This window comes from Stegodyphus dumicola, chromosome 12 (assembly GCF_044657685.1).
Source record: "Stegodyphus dumicola isolate Sdum_Otavi_A_Nest chromosome 12, ASM4465768v1".
NCBI lineage: Eukaryota > Metazoa > Arthropoda > Arachnida > Araneae > Eresidae > Stegodyphus > Stegodyphus dumicola.
In genome coordinates, this window is record NC_140779.1 from 64060095 (window position 1) to 64077057 (window position 16963).

The 16963-nt window shown below is 32.3% G+C and overlaps 1 protein-coding gene across 1 annotated transcript in view; it reads left to right on the plus strand.

Moving 5' to 3' along the window:
* Ddr (discoidin domain-containing receptor 2) overlaps window positions 1–16963 on the plus strand; it is a 933786-nt gene that overhangs the window by 172154 nt on the left and 744669 nt on the right. The gene's annotated exons all lie outside the window — the stretch shown is intronic.

The window sequence follows — 16963 nt, forward strand, 5'->3', positions numbered from 1 at the left end:
AGATGTAACTTTAGATAAATATGGAATTTGAACAGATGATTTCCAATTGTAATAATAAATTAATTGGATTGGTGTTGTTAAAACAAAGGTCTAGCGAAAGGCAACTCATTCAAATAATCACTTCGTACTGTTACACTGCAGCTGTGCTCAAATTACGCTTGAAGTGGGGCCCGTATAAGGGCAAGCCTGTTTGTCTGCCATTCTTGGGAGAAAGTCATGGGGAAGTTCAAGGGCAAATGTGGCTGGTATTCATTAAACGGGTAAGAGAAGATAAAAAAACCCTTGTAAGTACATACACGTTTCAAAGCTTTCATTGGGAGGAAGACTCTGTATGTATGTTCCGCACATTGTAGAAAAACAACGGCACCTAGAGCGACCAGATTTTGAAGACACATAGTTCTCCACCCGAATATATGTACCTCGAAACCCAAATTTTGAATTTCGAATTTATTTTTTATTTTTTCTGGTTATTTTACTTATTAGTCTAAAGGGGCAAATTGCCCTGAAGGATTAGTAATTTCGTTTTGGCATTTTTTGCGTTGAAAACTATAAACAGCGAATCACTTTTCAAATTGTTGCCACCAAATATTATCGCCCTGCATTATATTTAAAGAAATTAAATAATGAAGAATCTGCATTAAAGTATGTGAGTTTCTCGCATTGTGATAAAACAACGGTACCTAGAGCCATCAAAATTTGAATTACGTAATCTTCCATAGAATATGCGCATGTGGAAGCCCTAACTTGAATTTGAAATTTGTTTTATTATCCATTTCATATTTTGTAACACTTCAACGAATTTTTAATTAAAAAACTAAATGATTTCAAAGCAAGCAATTTTTTATCTCCAGCGCGAGAGACTCTGTATCGGAAATTCTAAAGATATGCTTATTTAAAAATTATTTTGAGATATTGCTGTTAAACTGAATTTTATGGTTTGAGTACGTAGAACATGATATTTAATAAATAAAGGTAACACGCAAAACGTAAAAAAAAAAAAAAAAAAAAAAAAAAAAACCCTTTGGACGTAATTTAAAATCTGAAACCTTTCATACTTGCTTATTTATTTTTTTTATTTAAATTTATGCTGTTTGAAATCTCAGAGAAATTTTGATGAACAAATTCAGCGATTTAAAGGACATGCGTTGCTAATTGACAAAGCTCTTTCAAATTTAATCAGCAAATTCAGTGATTTAAAAGAAATGTGTTGTCACTGCCCGAAATAAAATATTTTTATCTTCTACACGCCATTGTGATGTTATTCGGCAAAGCGTAAGATATTTATTTTTTGCTTTCAGATTGAATCTGTCTATTATTGATTAACAAATTAAGCGATATAAGAAATAAAAGCAGTTCTTTATAGCTATGCTAATCGCTAGTTTAACCCATGGAATTAATCACTGAAATCATTATAAACAGAAGACCACTCAGACAGCTAGTCATCTAAATATATTCCATATTTAATTCGCTCTTCAGAGAGTGAAATAATTTTGAACCCTAGGACAACTCTAACTCTAAAATTCCTCCGAAAACGGATTTTTAAAATTTTCTAATCATTTCATTTACTCATAGCTTTACAAAATAAAGCATTTCTGGAAATTAGGTGGGATACAGGGGAAACAAATTACTTTCTATGGGTTCTATCATTTAGCATTTTCCATTAATTTGTTAAATTTGAACTAATAGCTTGTGTTTGACCTATCTGAAAATATGATATCGTTGATCTGGAGTTACTTGTAATGTAAATAAATAATTGATATCACACAGCTGACAACTCATACCATTGCACAGATCCAAATAGAAACTATCCTTTTTCAACAGTCACCAACTCATACTATTTATTTATTTACTTTTTAAAGGAACTACTCAACTGTGTACGGCACAGCAGGGCCAAGATGATGGACTAAAAGGTAGGGCACCAAATTATCTGTAAAAAATCATAAATACCTAAGAACCTTTTTGCTTTCGATAAATACGCATTTGAATCCATATCTTAAACACAGGTAGGTAGGTTTATGAACTATCACGCACGTATCACCTGGTATTCTGGGGTCCTTCACCTTAAGACGCAAAGTGTCTTTGCTATTTCTTTTTAAATAATTATTTGAGATGTAGGTACTCTTACGATTACGATCTACTTAACTATATAAATCTGGATATGATCTTGCTACTAAAAAAAAATGCTGATATTTAACAAGTATTATATCGCAAATTCTGTTAACTTCACTAGGGATGATGCTGAAAACAAAACTTCAGGGATTATTATGTGATGTATCATTTGAAATAATACAGTTTGCGCAAAAAATCTAAACTTTGTGGAGTTTTTAAAACTTTGGGACAGCCTTTAACATCTATATAGCTTAAGAATTCTTGCCGTTCTAAGGGGCAAATAAGTTTTAATTTATTTTCTATAGGGCTTACCAAATACGGAATTCTCAGGTTGTTCCACTCGATGTCATGTAAGATCCTTCACTTATGTTCCAAATTATAAGTATACTTGCTGAAGAAACGGAGCGATTCAAATAAGCGATAACTACAATACTTAACAATTTATAAATTTGTTTAATTTTTATAATAATATATCTAATTAATAGAATGTATGATACATTTAATTGATACAATTTAAATACATCGAAATGATAATTTTTATGAATAGATGCAGCATTAATGTAAGCAGTGTTTCTCTAACATTGTGCGTTACGTACCGGATACAGAAGAATCGTTTGATTTTTATTACATTTACGCTTCATGAGAATAAATACTGTTTTGATTTTAATCAGAATTTTAATGATTATCAATCTTGTTTTTAAGGTGATTTTGATTTCATATCTAAATACTTTATGTTTTCTGCCCACTTTTCCCTCTATGGTTTATGAATTCTTTTATCAATATTCCGTTTATCAAAATGAGAGTTCAAGCGTCAAGAGATTTATTTGACGCAAACGATAATGACGCATAAGAAAGAAAAAAAAAAATAGAATGCTTCTCTGTTGACGAATTCTGAAATTGTACTCTTTACTTATCTAGTTGACCTCTTAATCTATTCCGCTTCTTATTTTCATTTTTTTTCGCTTCTGTCAAGGCCGCGTGGGAGACTGTAGCAAAGTCCATTGCTGTAGTATGTTACTAACAGATCCGCAGAATAAAAGATACATTTTAGAAGGAATTGATATGTCCTTTCCATTATAAAGTTTAGACGTAATTGGAATAAACAAACATATCAGTATTTACTTATGCGATGTTAATGTTACACTCTAATATCAAACTTGTGCTATCTATAATCCATACTGTATTTTAAAATTCAGAATTTGCAAACATCACATACCTAAATAACAAACAGATGTTTTTGTGTTGTTTTAGCCTAAATTTTGCGTTACTACGTCTGTTACGTACTTTTCCATTACACGCCTACAACATATTTTGGGGTTTTTTTTTAATGTTAAGGAATTTTTAATTATAAGAATAGCATATAGATGGCTTTTCTACATACCCAGACACACGGTACTTTTTCGTTATTCACACACACACACACACACACGTACTGTACTTTTCCGTTATGAACACTCATCCCAAAATGCGTGACAGGTGCATGACGGAAAAGTACTGTTTATTCTGTAACAACACGCAAATAAATAAACAAGCCTATAACCTTCAAATAACACTTCACTAAACATAACTGTTATTTTCCTCTCTAAAAGCTGAATATGTATTGGTTGGGATAGGCACTCGAAATCATTGGGCCATTTAGCCAACTTATCGCCGAGAATGTTACTCAGGATGCGCCACAGGGGTCGACAGATTTCACAAGAACACAAGCCACTACAAACATCCATACCTTCTTCGAGACTCGAACCCTGGCCCTACGGTATAGCAGCTAGTATGGCTAACCATCACATCGAACAAGACGGCTACTTATTAGAATTAATACGTAAACTGTATTCCACTATCATTTATCCATGGATGCTGCATCATCTGGTATAAACGAAAACTCTGTGAACTGTTATTACTCAAAGCATCTACAATTTGTTTTTGAAAGCGAAATAGACATAGTTAAGTCATCTTTGATTCCATGCAATTTTATACAGAACACCCACATAAAAATTACAGAAAGTAATTTAATATATCAATATAGTAAGACTGAACATGTATTTTCCTACATACAAGACGAGAAACATTCATTCGTAGTTCGAAAAATGGGTATTTTAATGCTATCCATCTTGTAATCCTACATGCTTCAGAATACTGAGTCTTCCTATTTAGACCATCTGGAAGGGAGTTTCCTTTTGTGCGCTGCTTGAGGGTGTAAAGTTGTCGTGTTAGAAACATTCACTACTGAAATTCTGACGATGGATATTGCCAAATTAAAACCAATTCATATCATAGACAAGTGTGGTGACAGGCTGTTCGTGTTCTAACCAAAACAAGATCTACTGGTGATTAAATGATGATAACCATACCACATAACAAGATCGCTGCTGAGTAACTTGCTGAAAAATCAAATATCACATCTGCACTGGCTTTCTCGGAAACTTGGCTTGAAACTAAACCGAACAAGTGCAAGCAGTTGTACGTAATCAGAACCCAAATGTGATGTCTGAGTGCTGCTTGTCACTCCACGAATCCACTATATTCTTCACCTCATCTTCATCTTCAGCTTCAAGACTCAATATTCATGATCATAATTCTTCCGAAGTTTTAATCATGGAAAGTTAGCATCATTCTTCTTTCAGCTGTAATTACTCCGAGCATGAATTTTGAAAAATTAGCGTCTTTTTAATTATCAGCACTCTAGTTCTTCCAATCACTTTCAAATAACATATCAGCTTATCAGTAATCCTGAAGTCTAGTAATACATATTACCGTATTTATGCGAATCTAATGCGCATCGTTTTTGGCCAAATGTAGTATTCAAAATTAGGGTGCGCATTAGATTCGATGGCGCATTAGATTCGAGTGTAATGTTTGCCGATGACGTCAACCAAATTTAAATCGTAACAAAGGATTACTGTATTTCTCGACTAAATTTACCGTTACATTTATCGTTGACACATTATTGCATAGAGGATACAAACTGCAGAGTACGTAGTCAAGAAATGGAGGGCAAACAGAGAAGAATGTCACATGACGCTACTTTCAAACGTAAAGTAATTCTTTATGCTGAAAAAAATGGCAATAGAAAGGCAGGGAGAGAGTTCAACGTAGCTGAGAGCAATGTTCGCTTGTGGCGGCAACAGAAATTGGCACTGTTTGCAACTAAAGCTAGTAGAAAGAAATTCACTGGCCTTCGCAAAGGAAGAAACCCTAAAATTGAAGAAAACGTTTTGGAATTTGTACGTGAAAGGAGGGAGAATGGACAACCTGTGACTAGTGACACCATAAGAAATAAAGCAAAAGAGGAGGCTGAAGTTCTTGGAATACCGAAACAAGAGTTTAAGGCTAGCCGTGGATGGGTGGATCGGTTTATGAAGCGGATGGGCTTATCTCTAAGACGCCGTACAACAATATGCCAAAAGCTTCCTGCAGATTTTGAGGGAAAACTACTAACATTTCAGCGGTATGTCATCACACTTCGGAAGGAAAAGAATTTTTCAATGGGGCAAATTGGCAACGCTGGCGAGACGCCAATTTGCTTTGATATGCTCGTAACTACACCATTACGAAGAAGGGGACTAAGGAAGTTATCATCAAAACTTCGGGATGTGAAAAACAACGCGTAACAGTGATGCTGGCAATAACAGCAGACGGGTGCAAACTTCCCTTTCCTTAATCTTCAAACGGAAAACATCCCTAAAACCCCTAAGAATGAAAAGCTGTTCCCAGATGATGTCCTGATTCGAAACCAAGAGAAGGGGTGGATGACGGAATCATTAATGCTTGATTGACTCCGAAATGTATGGGAACGCCGTTCCGGTGGGCTCTCCAATCCACCATCAATGTTTTGTCTGGACGCAGTTCGTGGTCATCTCACCGACGACGTAAAAAAGAAGATGCACAGCCTAGGCAGTGATCTTGCTATAATTCCTGGAGGGATGACGTCTGTGTTACAACCCCTGGACGTTTTTATAAATAACCCTTTTAATGGGTACGTTCAGGCGGAGTACAAAAAATGGTTTTGTGAGCCAAACCGTGAATTGACACTGACAGAAAAAATAAGCGTGCTGCACCGCACATTGTTGCACACTGGGTTTCTGCACCAATGATTATGAAATCTTTTAAGAAATGCTGCATTTCAAATTCATCGAATGGCAGTGAAGATGACGTCCTCTGGAACGCCGAGGATGACGATGATGAGGATGAGGAAAGAAGAAATGAATCAGCTTCTGAAGAAGAGAGCTGCGAGGATTCCAGTGATGAAAACATTAATGAATAAAGACGTTTACTATTAATCACTGATTCTAGAAACTGTTAGCTAGATAGAAATATTACGATTTATTTCATGTTCATATTTTACGATAGGTACCGTATATACGGTAGTGGTAATTAAAAATGATTGTTTCACATAACAATAGCCTACTAATAGGTTAATTCTATGTTCTGCTACTTTACGTATAAATCCATTGTTGTATAAAATATGGTATTTAAATTTAAATAAAATTATCATACCATTGATTGATAGTTTATATGCAAATCCATTGTTGTATAAAATAAGATTCAATAAATTCCTCATACCATTGATGCGCATTACATTCACCGACAAACAGTTTTTTTATTATTTAAAGTTTTAAAATGGGGATGCGCATTAGATTCGATGGCGCATTAGATTCGCATAAATACGGTACTTTCTACTATAACTAATTTATTTGTTCGGACTTAAGTAGTCTTTCCTTCGATTATTTTTAATCGTCATTTTAATTCTTCAAGATTGATGGTTCCATTTCTACAGATCACTTGCCACTGCCTAGTTCAAATCTTTAAAATACTAAACGCAAAAAATCTAACAAAAATTCAGGTACATTAATAACGGAAGACGTCTCGCATTTCAGTAAATGTTGATAGAGTCACGCATGAATAACGTACAATCAAGATATTGATATAAAATAGAAAATAGTGAGACAAATGACACGCACACTTTTCATTGGGAATAATAATTTCGAGCTTATACATTAGATACTCATACATTCTAGAGTTCTAAGATTGGAATATAGAAAAAAAATAAACAAATATATGTATTTTAACAAGGTAGTTCTAGATAATAATCTAAAACAGTGTTTCCCAAACTTTTCTTATCACGGAATACTTTTTAGGTTCTAAAATATTTAAGAAGTAAATTTGGGTTTTTAATTATAATAAATAATAACACAGGTAAGCTTGACGCTTGAACACAGGTAAATAGGTATATTTTATAAACAAAATAAGCATTTATTTCAATTTTTATATCATACCTATGAAAGAAAGTTTATCAATTTTTTAATTTAAAAAAAGACACATAAAACTAATTAAATGAAACAAATAATATTAAAAAATTTTTAACAATTTTAGTTTTCAGTAACTTCGATTTGCTTGGGCCTTCGAATGTTAAATATCTTTCAGTGTCGGGTACAATGTTAGAAACCTCAATCTTTTTATGTCAGATGCAGCATAAAATCAGTTTCTGTATTTAGATTTTGTTACAGAGTAATATGAAAATCCTGTCCCGCACAAATACGTTGTCGTAAAAGGAAGTAAACTATGAGTAGGTCGTATTGATAAGTTTGGATATTCTTCTGACAAACCTATCCGAAATTCGTTCAATTCAGTTTTTGCTTGATGCCGAAATCAGTTGTCAGATCAGTTAATTTTTCGAAATCGTCTGTGCTCATATTGTCGACTTGACTGTTGTTGTGAGATGATTTCGATTCGAAGAATTGTTTTTCTGTCACTTTGGGAAATATTGACCAAGAGTTAACTGCAAGTCATATCATATTTCACTATAAACCTTACTGACTTTCTTTAAACTTTCTTCATTTATAAAGTTATCTAAGGTAGGAAAACAGTCCAATTCATTATCTTAGCTAAAGCAATCTAGAATACTCTAGTACATCGTAGCGGAAACATAGTACATCGTAGCGGAAAACTACAGTACTCATATTGTAAAAGAACAGTCTTTAAATGCTAAAAATGTTACACTTATTAATTAGTATTAGTAGAAACTTTATATTTACTAATCAGTTTTATAAAATTAAGATAAAAACGTAAAATGTCCAAAGAAAACTAACATTTTTAAAATATAAAGTAACACTGCAACACTTTTTTGTTTCCGAGCTCAAAACACAAACACGAACACAGTAGCCTCAACATTTTTTGCTCCATGAATCACTTTCACTATTGCAAGATGATCATTCCCCTCTACCTTTCCAAAATTCAAAAAAATGTATATGCATTTATTTAAATTTATATTATTATTTAATGTGTTTTATAAATTAAACAGGAAAAAGAATAGAAAATGTTGATAAACATCAAAACTGAATGAAAGTAGTTTTTTATACTCGTAATCTAAAACTAAATACTTACCTGTTAAGTATTTAGTTTTATTTTACAAACATAAAAAACTACTTCAACTTAACGCACTTAACGTAAAAGCAGACGATGTTTCGTTGTTCTCTAATCTCAGTTTCATAATTTTTCTCAAAATATTTTTATTGGTGGTTGCAGCGTTCTACGTAACAGAAACATCAGTGTTCCACTGAACACAGTTTGGGGAACTCTAATCTAAGAGTATTATGAATAGGAATTAACCAATTAAATCATATTTTCCACTATCCTTTTCAAAGCTCAACCATTACTTATTTGTCTGCTGATGGGCGTCTTTTGTGGGAAACACGTATGTCCTAAATCAAGGTCAGTACTTTAACAAGTGCAACAGCACTGAGCAACATTTCAGTAGCCAGTCATGAGTAACCAAGTTCCCCAGCGTATGATACGAATTTAAAGCAGATTACCTGTCATCTTCCTCGCCCTTGTGTTTGGTTTTGTACCTAATTATCACTTAGAGAACCGATGTTGAGAAAATAAGCATTTCTAATCTGTACCAGATTAGACTCTTTCTTGCATCCCAGATCTGTAACAGAGAATCCGTGGATTATTTTCTGCTTTGAGTAAAAGAAGCATAATTAAATGAAACGAAAATCTGATTTAATCGAAAAGCGCTGAAAATGGGACAGCCAAATCGTATTAACAGCAAATACAGTTAATAGTTTCATTGTCTACGAGGATCACCGACGCGAAAAGACTTAAGTAGAAGATAAAAGTGAATAGCTTCTGGTTACGTGGATTTACGTGGGACATGATCCTGGATATAGTTCCGTTTAAATCAGCTGTACGTATTTATGTACTTAAAAAGTCTCAGAAATAAAGTAACATTAGAAAATTATATTATTTTACCAAGAATTAAAATTAATTTCCTTGTAAAAAGGTTTAAAAGCCGTTTAATTAGACAATTCATTTTTTTATCTCAAATTTTCAACTTTGCCATCAGATCTGGGCAGTTAAAGTGCACACAAATTCATCTCAAGCTGTATAGGCGTTTAAAATCAATTTGAATGCTACAGACAGTGAGAGCCCAGTGACATAATTCATTAACAAATATAACGTATGCAAGGATTGAACGTGAGTTTATAATTCTGATTTCACTATTCAAGAATGATTATACTCGTATGTCTTATTTCATAAATTTGATTTCTTACTATAATCTTTAATTTATTAATGATTATTTTATTTCTCATTAAAAGCACTAGTTATTATCTTACTCGTCATAATTTATTTTTAAAAATATTCAACTAACGTGTTTGATCATGCAGTTCAATTAATGCATTACTTTTAATGCAGAGAGGCCGCGATTTATGTCACTGGAAATCCATTAACCACTACATCCGAAATTAAGGCCAATCGAAGTAAAAACAGAATATTGAAATAAGTATTACATTTTATTGCCTGTGAGTATTAGGAGTATTGCGTACTCTAGTTTTTGTTTCAAACGTGAGGCAAAAGGATGTTTTATTTACCTCACTCACAATGTTACTTGTGTACCAAATACACCGAAAGTTTAAAAAGATATTTTTCTAGTCCTAATATTTTATCAAAAGCGCTTAAAAATTCTTCCAATTCCAACACTTCAGACTTAATATGATAGAAACTAACAATATTCTTATTTATTATCTATTAAGCAGCTAATTTCGCGTCCTTCTTCCTGATGTCAAAATGGCGGAGTTTTAACTTCACATATTTAAAATTTTTTAAGTAATTTCGTAACGACATTAATCGACTCTTTTTATCTCAATGTTTGAATTCGCTTTTTATATTTTTTAATTGCTTTCTTTTACACACGAATAACATTTTTAAAAGAGTTATTACGATAAAATCTCTAAACAATGTAAATTCCGTGAATAAAATCTCTTTTGTTTGTTTAATATTTACTAAAAATCAAATGTGAGCTCCTTTCATCATTACATAAGTATACATGTGTAAACAAGACTTATGTTCAGCAATTAAACATAATCTTCTGAACGTAACAGCGTAATCACGAAAGTTCGCGCAAGTCGATGTTCTTTGCGGAATGCTAAAAAATCGGGTCATGCGTGAAATTCCAGCGGCGCATTCGACGATTCTTTTTTGAAGGCCAAAAAACGTTTCCCGTAATGATTTTTCCTTTCTTTTATGAGACGAAAATATTTTTCGTACCTTGTTTACTCAGTTTCAGAGATATTAAAAAAAGGTCTCTATACTATCGAGGGTTTGAAATTACATATATTATTTGATTGGGTATAGCTGGATGTGTGAAATTTTGAAAAAAATAAGTTTACGAAATGTCTATTTTTTTAGGATTTTCATCAGAAAATGATGTTTAATATTTTAAATTAAAAGTTCGCAAATTTTGCGCTTTCTGGTGCACGAATGTATTTGGAAGAATTTTCTTTCTTTTTAATTTTAATTCTGCCTTTTAGCATGCAGTGTGTAAATTAAGTACAAATGAACGAAATAAATATAATTCAAGGACTTTGAGATCTCAGGCAGAAATTTTATTAAAAGCTGACAGCTAAACGTTACAGCTAAAGGTAAACCGAGCCGTTCTGTGACAAAGAAAAGGAAAAATCACGATGACAATCAATGGAATCATTGCAATTTTTCCCCTCGGAAGAAATTTGTTTTTAATGGAAAGAAGAAAATTTGTTAAAACTCTATCAGACAAATCTATCAAATTATATCAAATCTATTCTGTCAATCCATCAAAGTCAGTTGTTGGAAACAACAACAGATTTCAAATGGTTGTGTTCTTGTGTCAGAATAGACTGTAGCAGATAACAACACTAGATTTATGAAACATATAAGAACAAAAGAAGCCATGTTTTGTTTACAGAGACATCATGCATAATTTTCTAGGAAGTGACAATATTAACCGGGTGGAATGACCAGTCAGCTCTCCAGATCTAAACTCCATAGAAAATAGTTGGGCAACTGCAACTTCTCTTACCTGTCCCAGAACCTTCCAGTAAATGAAAACAGTTTTACTGAAGGAGTGAGATTGACTGCTACATGACTCATAAACGGCCTCATTTCCAGTACCTGAAAACAGTTTTACTGAAGGAGTGAGATCGACTGCTACATGACTCATAAACTGCCTTATTTATACAGTTTGAAGTCATGCTGTCAGAGTTGAATAAGTGTTAGAGAAGGCAATACCCTCTATTATCCAAGAACATCTGTTTAATCAAAGTAATCTCCAGCAGCATCAACGCATTGTTGCCAAAGTATGACAAGGCCATTTACATCACAAAGAGATGGAGTCTTGCATTGCTAGATGAACTCAAACGTCGTTGGCAAAGTATTTCTTGGGCAAAACATGGTTCAAGTGTCCAAAAATTGGTAATATATTATAAAAATGTAAGGACAAAATGGAAGATGAGGAATAGTTTTGTTACTGATTTGCTGTTTGGTTTACATTGCCGTCTGAGGTGGGCGTTATTCTGAAGCAACTAGATTTTTCTCGCAAATGCTGGTTTTTTTTAACATGATTTGTCATGCATTTGCCGCATGTCTGTACAGTACCGAGCTGTATTTATTGTACCACCTCATTTAAGAAATGAGTAATAATAACAACAAAGGGCCATCGTACAGTAAACAGCATGTTCTTTGGATGAAGATGGCCTTTAGAAACCTCTTTCGCATCTCCTTTGGATGCAAAGATACTTTTGAAGTTCTTCCTGAAACGTCTTTCACTTCCAGTGACGAAAGTGCACAATTATCGTAGAATATTCATTTCTCATTCACAGTTATAATACTTTTCAGTAACATTTCTTTTTTATTTCTTTGTAAGACAGAAAATCGTTTTTCCGAATGTCGTGCTTTGTTTTCATTAGTCATTAGCCGAATTCGTGAAGCATACACTTGTTGAACTACTTTACATCTTCTGTTACAGTGAAATGTTTTTAAACAGTTGAAAATTGTGCGTTTAGTGTCTGCCTGTCCTCTCACACAGCTTATTATAGCTCGAATTACATTAAATTCTTTAATTCATGCGAATACACGAAGGAAGGGAGATAACCATGAAGCTCATTTTAATTTCAAATCCCTTGAACGAAATTTTGCAAAGTAACGGTGAATGGATCTCTTATTAGTTGTTCCTCCACAGAATGCTTTATGGATGTTTTTATGCTAGCCAACACAGAATTTTCCAGTTTGAAGGTATACCAGCCTTAACGGACTGAATTTCCAAGACTGATTTGATGCCAGCGGTAAATGTATTGCACACTGAACGAACAAAATGCTATAGTTGCATCAGCCATGTGTGATACTGTGGCAGGAGACAAAAAAAAAAAAAAAACCCGCTTAAATCTTAGCGCTTGCTTTCTTCTACAGCCAGTAGAAACCAACGTCATTCAATGGCCATTTCATTTGCAACAAAGCGATAGCAAATCTCAAAAAACCTGGACTGTGGATACGCAGGAAAATTTTTAAGCTATAGATATACGAGTAAGAATAAGATTCTAATATTGGGTCAGACAGAAGAAATTTATTTATTTAACTGATAAATAATTTGCACTATTTTTTTTTTTTTTGTATCTCCTCAAAAGCTGTAACTCAAATTCTGTAATAATAAATATATTTTTAGATGCACTTAGAGCATTATTTCATTTGTTTGATTTTCTTAAAATCAGTGTTTTCTGGCGTTGACGTTACTGAAATTAGGCAGTGCTTTTTCTAATCGATAAAAGATGGTAATATTTGAATTAGAATGACTTAGCTGTGTTATGGTTGTTCTAATTAAATAACTACAATAAACTTTGAAGATAACATTGGGAATAATTAGAAGAGAGAAAATGTCTTTTTTTACTAGGAAATTTTAATGAAATCAAGCTTTTTTATGTTCAATAATTTTAGGGAAAAAAATTAAAAACTTTCTGAAAAAATTTAAGCTGTATTTAAGTACTTCCTTTGTTTCTCTGATGGAATAATATTAAAATTCTTAATCTCGTGAAATAATAATTTTAGAAAAGGAGCATGCTTTTGAAACTTTCGGGGAAAATTTGCGGCGTGATTTCTCTTAAAATTTTGGATATTAATAGTTGCAGTATCTGCTGCTGATTATATCCATTTTTGTATAAATCTGTAAGAATTCTTTTTGAAAATTTTGGTGCTTAGAAAAGGATTTTAAACTTTTGTGTCAAGTGTTTTTTTAATTAGCTTAGATATAAACACAGAATTAAAATGTATACAAGCTCTTAAATTAATTGCATTAAAATTATTAAATAAACACAGAAGCTTACAAGTTAAGTTGGTCCATGATTTTTTAGAGTTTATAATTGAGAAATAATTTTATCAGCATGCCGTGGTTTTTTTATTTTTCAATAAATTTATTGCTGGCTCTGTGAAGAATTTTTTTAACTCTCAGTTATTCATGCTTATTGAAATTAAATTTCGTTAACAGGCATTTGGCAGTTGTATCCTATTAGTTCCTGAAACTCATATTCTCCAATTAAAAGACAAAATACTCTCATTTAGTGAACCCCTTCTGCCCCCAGTAACGGATAACAGCTTGAGTCTTATGTGTTCCGACAGGTTCAACTGTAAAGATATCCATATACATTTGTTTTGCTATGCGCATTTTTATATGAGGCCAATACATTAGATTGGATTAATTAATTTTTAATAATGATAATTATCATAAGTATAAATTTTTTTGGTATGCTATACTAATTGAGTTAAACAAATAATAATTCCGAAACAATGCAACAGAAATAAAAAAAGGTTTAAAAAATTGTACATTTATGAAAATGTGCTGAGTGAATAATGATTCCTGAAAAATCAGCTAAGTATATACTAAGTGAATAATGACTTTTAAACAATTAAGTACATATATGAGAAGTGAATACTTCTTCCTAATCATTGAAAAAAGTATGATAATAAAGTGATTAATGATTTGGAAACAATTTCTCTATTAAGTTCTCTTGAAAGAACTGCAAAGAGAGTTCCGAAGAAAATGGCAATTATCGTTTTTATTTCAAATGGATGAGAGCGTATTATAAAAATGAACTGATTGCAAGTGATAGTAAATAAATGATTGTTATAGGTATGTGTGGACAGAAGAAAATAGCATAGAATTGATGGATAAAATGAATACCGCATGAACAACAACGAAAAGAATAAACTATTTTCAATTGCTTATGAAAAAAGGTTGATATTTCTAAAATGCACTTTTTGACAGTTAATCTGCGATAGTAATTTGTCATTTTTACAAGTCCTAATGTTGCGTAACATTTTATTGTTACAGTTCAGAATAAGAATGCAAGAAATAATGCAAGAAATCCTACTAGGCGCTGTTATTAAGATAAGAATAGATCAGTCTGGATATCTAACAAGCAACTTTCTGAATAGTTTTTCGCATCTAACATCTGACCTGAGTTTTAGCATTTAGCTGTCAGAGTATTTGAAGTGACAAATTGCATTTAAAATTAAGATAAATGGCATTTTAATTTAAATTCTTTTTATTGAGAGCAAGTAATGATAGTGTTCGCGCCTGCGCACTTGTAATGTAATCCCCGCCTGCGCATCTGTAATGTTATGTTCACACGAGTTTGAGAATTGCCTTCGACAGTGTACGAGGGCTGGTCACAGCTAGGAGTTAATAATGAGTGATTGTATACCATATTATTATAAGAATGTATTTTTCATTTCTAATTGACTTTCTCTTAAGCTGATAAATTTAATAAATAATAATTCCTAAGCCAATGATAAGAAGAAAATAACTGAAAAAAATACCTTAATTATATACATACAAATATTATATGGACACGCCAAGCGAACACGAAACGAAAGTGAGAAAGAATTAGCAGCATGAATCATTATTTAAAATGAATGAATCCATTCAATATAAACAGAAAAGTAATTTTATCGCTGAAAGAAAGCGAAATTCTCAGGATAAGTAGTAAAATTTCGCGAAATTTGCACTTGCATTAACAATTCGCAGTCGAGGATTTACATTCCAGGGGGAAGAATGTATACCCAGAAACGAAGCAATAACACATATAACTAATACGTAACTAATTAAACATAACATTCTGCATTCTTAATAGACATTTTCTTTTACATATAAACGCCTCAGTTTCTGGTTGTGTATTCAATATTGTTATTTTAAATCAAAATTACTGATAACTGAACGATGTTTGTATACATTTTTCACTGCACGTATACAGATTTTTTATCACGTTTTTAAAAAGGGATGTTTCATCATTAAAATTTTTTAGCTTTGGCAAGCAACAGAGGACGACTGTGTAATTTCGGGAAAGAGCGTCTTGTCGTATTCTAAAAAAGAAGCAAAATTTAAGGTACTCCAAAATCCAGTTCATAGGTTTTGATATTGGAATATGTTTATTTTGCAGTATATTTTTAAAGAAATTCTAACGGAAAGTAGCATAATTATTTGTATATAAAAAGAATCTATTAATTGTTACAGAAAGGGAAAATTAATGTGAAAAAATTCGAAATTCGAAGAAAAATCTGATACTTGAAAATCTTCAAAGATTCCTTGAACTTCGTGAAAATAATCGCAGAAATTCGAACCTCTATAAAATTACTTCCCTTATTTATAAACTTTGAAAACTGATATCTCACGGAATTACAACTCAAAATTTTTACACTTTATTTTCCCGCACATACTTAAGGATATACTTAAGATCATACTTAAGATCTTAAGGACATACTTAAGATCAGTTATATGATGGGTCCGTATGTCAGGCTAATCTGTCAGGCATTAAATTTGACGAGTTAAAGTTATTTGAATGAATATTATAAAATATTGTGTTATTAAACTATTCACTTGGTTGCTAAGGGATATAAATTAATCAATAATACTATCCTTTTCCACGTTATCTCTATTATTAAATAACGAAAGATTTGCAAGTCTATTCCTCGCACTGTGTGCAGTCCTCGTATAGATATCTATTCCTCGCACTGTAAAGAAAATGGCCTGAACACAGATAGTTCTCCATTCTAACATAAACCGTTTGAAGCCCGAAGTTTGACTTTTGAATTTGTTTTTCATTTATTTTATGTTTTGTGCAAACTTAATGAAAGTTTGATTAAAAAATTCAGCAATTTAAAGAGCACAGTGTTGCGTCTCCGCAAAGTGTAAGATATTTATATGCAGTTTAATAAGAAAACTAACGGATTTAAAAGAAATGCGTTACCAGTGCCCGAAATAAAACATTTTTATCTTTAACATGTCAGAATGTTGCCGATTTAACATGTCAGAATGTTGCCTTAAGATTTTTACTTTTTCTTTCAAATTTAATTCGTCTCTTATCATTAACAAACTAAGTGATTCAAAATTAATAAACGTACAGAGGAATTTTAGACATTGCTGTTTTAAAAACTCATTTTAAGGAAAAAATACGTATGATATAGATATTTCTGTTGAGACAGTTCCTAATTCGTTCCTTTATTTCAGCCTTCTCGGATTAAGTGGACTTTTAAAATTCCTTGCTATCTGAAT